The sequence below is a fragment of the Schistocerca serialis genome, chromosome 4, assembly GCF_023864345.2.
Source record: "Schistocerca serialis cubense isolate TAMUIC-IGC-003099 chromosome 4, iqSchSeri2.2, whole genome shotgun sequence".
Taxonomy (NCBI): Eukaryota; Metazoa; Arthropoda; class Insecta; order Orthoptera; family Acrididae; genus Schistocerca; species Schistocerca serialis.
In genome coordinates, this window is record NC_064641.1 from 627,222,867 (window position 1) to 627,228,866 (window position 6,000).

Here is a 6,000-nt window from a genome sequence, read left to right on the forward strand (position 1 = left end):
TAGTAAAGACAAACCTGTTATGTTCGATCGCATAATTAGTGGTGTACTGCTTGACGCAGCCTCGTCGATTGAATATTGAGGAGTAAACCCACAAAGCGTTATGAAATGGAACGAGCACGTAAGGCCGGTTGTAGGGTTGTAGGATCGGTTTATTTGGGGAATTCTAAGTCATCTATAAAGTAGGACCCCATTTTTGTTCGAGTGTTTTGGGTCCCCACGAGGTCAGATTAAAGAAAGTCATCGAAGAAATTCAAAGGCCTGATACTGGATTTATTACTGGTAGATTAGATCGGCATGTGAATATAACGGAAATGCTCCGTGTACTCAGATGGGAATCCTTGAAGTGTAGAAGACGTTCTTTTCGTAATACACTGTCGGGAACGTTTAGAGGACGGCAGTTGTGACAGACTGCAGAACGGTCCTATTACCAATGACATAGGCGACATGTCGCGCAAGAACAGCGAAGACAAGATAAGAGAAAGCAAGGCAGAAGCGTACAGATAATCGTTTCTTCTTCACTCCGTTTGCGAACGTAACAGGAAAGGGAATGAGTAGCAGCGGTATAAGGTACCCTCCGCCACGCACCGTATGTAGTTTTGTGGAGCGTGTGTGTAGATGCAGAATTCAGTAAAAAATCTACGGCCTGAGCTGAAAAGAGCAAATAATGGCACATATTAATTCCAAATGTGAGTACAGCGTAATTTATTTCCAATATTGTGCGACGTCGGGGCATGATAATACGACAGAACAGAAATGCTACAATGTGTTAAAATTTCTTAATTTTGTTTTCACTGAATTATAGTTTACCTTAGTTTGATTGTACCGGGTGATCAAAAAGTCAGTATAAATTTGAAAACTGACTAAATCGCGGAATAATGTAGATAGAGAGGTATCAAGTGACACACATGCTTGGAATGACATGGGTTTTATTAGAACCAAGAAAATACAAAAGTTCAAAAAACGTCCGACAGATGGCGCTTCATCTGATCAGAATAGCAATAATTAGCATAACAAAGTAAGACAAAGCAAAGACTATGTTCTTTACAGGAAATGCTCAATATGTCCACCATCATCCCTCAACAATAGCTATAGTAGAGGAATAATGTTGCGAACAGCACTGTAAAGCATGTCCGCAGTTATGGTGAGGCATTGGCGTCGGATGTTATCTTTCAGCATCCCTAGAGATGTCGGTCGATCACGATACACTTGCGACTTCAGTTAACCCCAAAGCCAATAATCGCACGGACTGAGGTCTGGGGATCTGGGAGGCCAAGCATGACGAAATCCCCCTGCGGGTCCGGGGATTAGAATAGGCCCGCGGTATTCCTGCCTGTCGTAAGAGGCGACTAAAAGGAGTCCATCCCCCTCACGGGGGTAGTTCGCGCCTGCGTCCGGAGACGGACGGTTCCACGACCTATCATCGTGGTCCTTTTGGTTTTTTCACTTCTCGTTTCTTCCTTCCTTTTGTTGGTTCCTTTCTTTGCTCTTCTCCACCTCACTGTCTTCCTTACTCTTTCCCTTGCCTTCTCCTTGCCTTCTCATTGCCTTTTTCTCCTTGCCTTCTCATTGCCTTTTTCTCCTTGCCTTCTCATTGCCTTTTTCTCCTTGCCTTCTCATTGCCTTTTTCTCCTTGCCTTCTCATTGCCTTCTTCCCCTTGCTTTCTCATTGCCTTCTTCTCCTTGCCTTCTCTGGTCTCCGCCTCGGCGTTTGAGACAGTCTGTCCTCTTTCTCCCTCTCTCTCTTCTTTTTCCTCTTCTTCCTTCCTCCCTGTGCGTGTCTGAAGGCCGACCCACGCGTTCGCACGCGTAGCCGGTGACGGGGTAACGCGTAAGTCCCCGCCCTGGGTAGACATGTAAGGCACGCGCGTACCCCCTGGTAAAGGCCAGGCCCGGGGAGGGGTGATTGCCTGAGCTGATACCTTCTGACCATGCCGATTGGTCCCTCCGTCTGTTTCTCGGGAGGTGTGACCTGAGGTGTAAACATTCACCTAAGGCGGGAGTGCCCTCTGAGAGGGTCCCCACAAGGAAGGAGCGCGCCATCGGAGACGCTGGCAATCATGGGGGATTCCTCCGCAATGGATTCTACTCCATCTCTTTCGACTTCGACCCAAAAACGGAAACGTGACCAGCCAACAGTGACAAAAGTACTACCGCCTGCCCCACAGTTCCTCGTAGTTTCTCGCACTGAGGACGGAAAGGATTTTTCCTCTGTCAACCCTTTCGTTATTCAGAAGGGCGTAGATGCCATAGCCGGATCTGTCAAATCCTGTACCAGGTTGCGTAACGGCACCTTATTACTAGAAACTGAGAATGCCTTTCAGGCACAAAAACTGCTTCGGGCCACCCTCCTGTACACGTTCCCTGTCTGGGTGGAGGCCCACCGAACTTTGAATTCGTCTCGTGGTGTGGTCTATACTGGCTCCCTCGACGGATTGACTGACGAGGAGCTTCAATCATTCCTCGCTGAGCAGGGCGTGACGGCTGTCCATAGGGTCATGAAAAAGGTCAACAATGACCTTGTACCGACCCGGACAATTTTCTTGACCTTCGATAGTGTTAAGCTGCCATCGCGCATCAAGGCGGGCTACGAGGTTATTTCTGTTCGCCCCTATATCCCGACACCTACGCGCTGCTACCAGTGTCAGCGTTTCAATCACACTCGACAGTCGTGTTCCAATGCGGCTAAATGTGTCACCTGTGGCAGGGATGCCCATGAGGGTGACTGTCCACCTCCGTCTCCTCGTTGTGTGAACTGTCAGGGTGACCATGCCGCATCCTCCCGCGACTGTCCTGTCTATAAGGAAGAACGCTGTATCCAGGAAATTCGGGTCAAAGAGAAAGTGTCCACCTCGGCTGCTCGCAAGCTATTGGCTAGTAGGAAGCCCACGCTGCTCCCAGCGGGGAAATACAGTACTGTCCTCGCCTCTCCTCGGACTACCCGGGAGGTAGCAACCCAGACATGCGATCTGACCTTCAGCACCACGGTCGTCCGTTCGGCCAGTGCTAAGATCGCGCGGTCGACGTCTCCTCTTCCTCCCATCACCCCACAGACACGAGCACCTTCTTCAGCTTCTGCTAAGACGAAGACACCGAAGTCAGATGCACGGGCCTTCAAGAAGGAACCATCCTGTGCAGACTTCCTCCGTACCTCGACCTCCCAGCCTTCGACCGGTACTTCCACTACACGTCCTTCCAAAAAGGCGCATAGGAAGCACAGTTCTCCTTCCCCGCCACGGCGCATTTCTTCTCTTGCGCCACCCAGCGGCTGCCGCCCCAGGCCGTCATCCGTTTCGCCTGGCCGCACCGCTGGTCGCCGTACATCTGGCCGTTCACTGGCGGAGGAAGCTCCCCCTCCCGGCCATCCTCCCGAGATGGCCGATGACCCTATAGACCCAATGGACGATGACTGTCCGCCTACTGATAGCGGCGGCAGTGCTCGCTCGAAGCCAGGCCCTAAGCGGCCTTCGAGGTGACCACTTCTCTCATCTTTCCTTTCTTACGATGGCACTTATTCACTGGAATATTCGCAGCATTCGCTCCAACCGAGAGGACTTGAAGTTGCTGCTCCGCTTGCACCGTCCGCTTGTCGTAGCCCTCCAGGAAACGAAGCTACGCCCATGCGATCAAATTGCCTTGGCACACTACACCTCTGTGCGTTTTGACCTACCCCCTGTGGTAGGTATCCCAGCTCATGGAGGGGTTATGTTGCTGGTCCGGGATGATATTTACTACGATCCCATCACGTTGCACACCGGCCTGCAGGCAGTTGCCATCCGCATTACTCTCCCCACTTTTACGTTTTCCTTTTGTACCGTTTACACTCCATCGTCATCTGCCGTTACCAGGGCAGACGTGATGCAACTTATTGCTCAGCTACCTGCACCATTTTTGTTAACTGGAGACTTCAATGCCCACCATCCCCTTTGGGGCTCTCCAGCATCCTGCCCGAGGGGCTCCTTGTTAGCAGACCTTTTCAACCAGCTGGATCTTGTCTGCCTCAATGCTGGCGCCCCTACTTTTCTTTCGGACACATCTCACACCTATTCCCATTTAGACCTCTCTATATGTACTCCCCAACTTGCACGCCGGTTTGAGTGGTATGCACTTTCTGATACATATTCGAGCGACCACTTCCCGTGTGTTATCCATCTCCTGCAGCATACCCCCTCTCCGTGCTTCTCTAATTGGACCATCTCCAAGGCAGACTGGGGGCTCTTCTCTTCCAGGGCGACCTTTCAGGATCAAACCTTTACAAGCTGCGATCGTCAGGTCGCACACCTCACTGAAGTCATTCTCGCTGCTGCTGAATATTCCATCCCTCACACTCCTTCTTCTCCACGTCGCGTACCGGTCCCCTGGTGGACCGCAGCATGTAGAGATGCTTTACGTGCTCGTCGACGTGCTTTACGCACTTTTAAACGCCACCCTACAGTGGCGAATTGTATCAATTATAAACGATTACGTGCTCAGTGTCGTCGTATTATCAAAGAAAGCAAGAAAGCCAGCTGGGCTGCTTTCACAAGCACCTTCAACAGTTTTACTCCTTCTTCTGTTGTCTGGGGTAGCCTGCGCCGGCTATCTGGCACTAAGGTCCACTCACCAGTTTCTGGCTTGAAGGTCGCGAATGACGTCCTTGTGGCCCCTGAGGCTGTCTCCAATGCCTTCGGCCGCTTTTTCGCAGAGGTTTCGAGCTCCGCTCATTACCACCCTGCCTTCCTCCCCCGCAAACAGGCAGAGGAGGCTAGGCCACCTAACTTCCGCTCCTCGAATTGTGAAAGTTATAACGCCCCATTCACCATGCGGGAACTCGAAAACGCACTTGGCCGATCACGGTCCTCTGCTCCAGGGCCAGATTCTATTCATATTCAGATGCTGAAGAACCTTTCTCCTGCGGGTAAAGGTTTTCTTCTTCGTACATACAATCGCATCTGGATTGAGGGACATGTTCCCGCATGCTGGCGCGAGTCTATTGTTGTCCCGATTCCTAAGCCGGGGAAGGACAAGCACTTGCCTTCCAGTTATCGACCTATCTCGCTTACCAGCTGTGTCTGTAAAGTGATGGAGCGAATGGTTAACTCTCGATTGGTTTGGCTGCTAGAGTCTCGACGCCTACTTACCAATGTACAATGTGGATTTCGTAGGCGCCGCTCTGCTGTTGACCATCTGGTTACCTTGTCGACCTTCATTATGAATAACTTCTTGCGGAAGCGCCCGACCGCGGCTGTCTTCTTTGATTTGGAGAAGGCTTACGACACCTGTTGGAAGGCGGGCATCCTCCGCACCATGCATACATGGGGCCTTCGCGGTCGCCTCCCTCTTTTTATTCGTTCCTTTTTAATGGATCGACAGTTCAGGGTACGTGTGGGTTCTGTCCTGTCCGACACCTTTCGCCAGGAGAATGGGGTGCCACAGGGCTCAGTTTTGAGCGTCGCTCTCTTCGCCATCGCGATCAATCCAATAATGGATTGCCTCCCAGTTGATGTATCAGGCTCCCTTTTCGTGGACGATTTTACCATCTATTGCAGCGCGCAGTGTACACGTGTCCTGGAGCGCTGTCTTCAGCGTTCTCTTGACCGTCTTTACTCCTGGAGTGTCGCCAATGGCTTCCTTTTTTCTGCCGAGAAGACGGTCTGTATTAACTTCTGGCGATACAAAGAGTTTCTCCCACCGTCCTTACGACTCGGTCCCGTTGCTCTCCCAATCGTGGAGACAACCAAATTTTTAGGCCTTACATTTGACAGGAAACTTAGCTGGTCTCCACATGTGTCATATTTGGCCGCCCGTTGTACCCGTTCTTTAAATGTCCTCCGTGTTCTCAGTGGTCTGTCGTGGGGAGCGGATCGAACCGTCCTACCTCGTCTATATCGGTCGATCGTCCGCTCCAAGCTGGATTATGGGAGCTTCGTATACTCCTCTGCACGGCCATCCATCTTACGCCGCCTCAACTCCATACAACATCGGGGTTTACGACTTGCGATCGGAGCATTTTATACCAGTCCC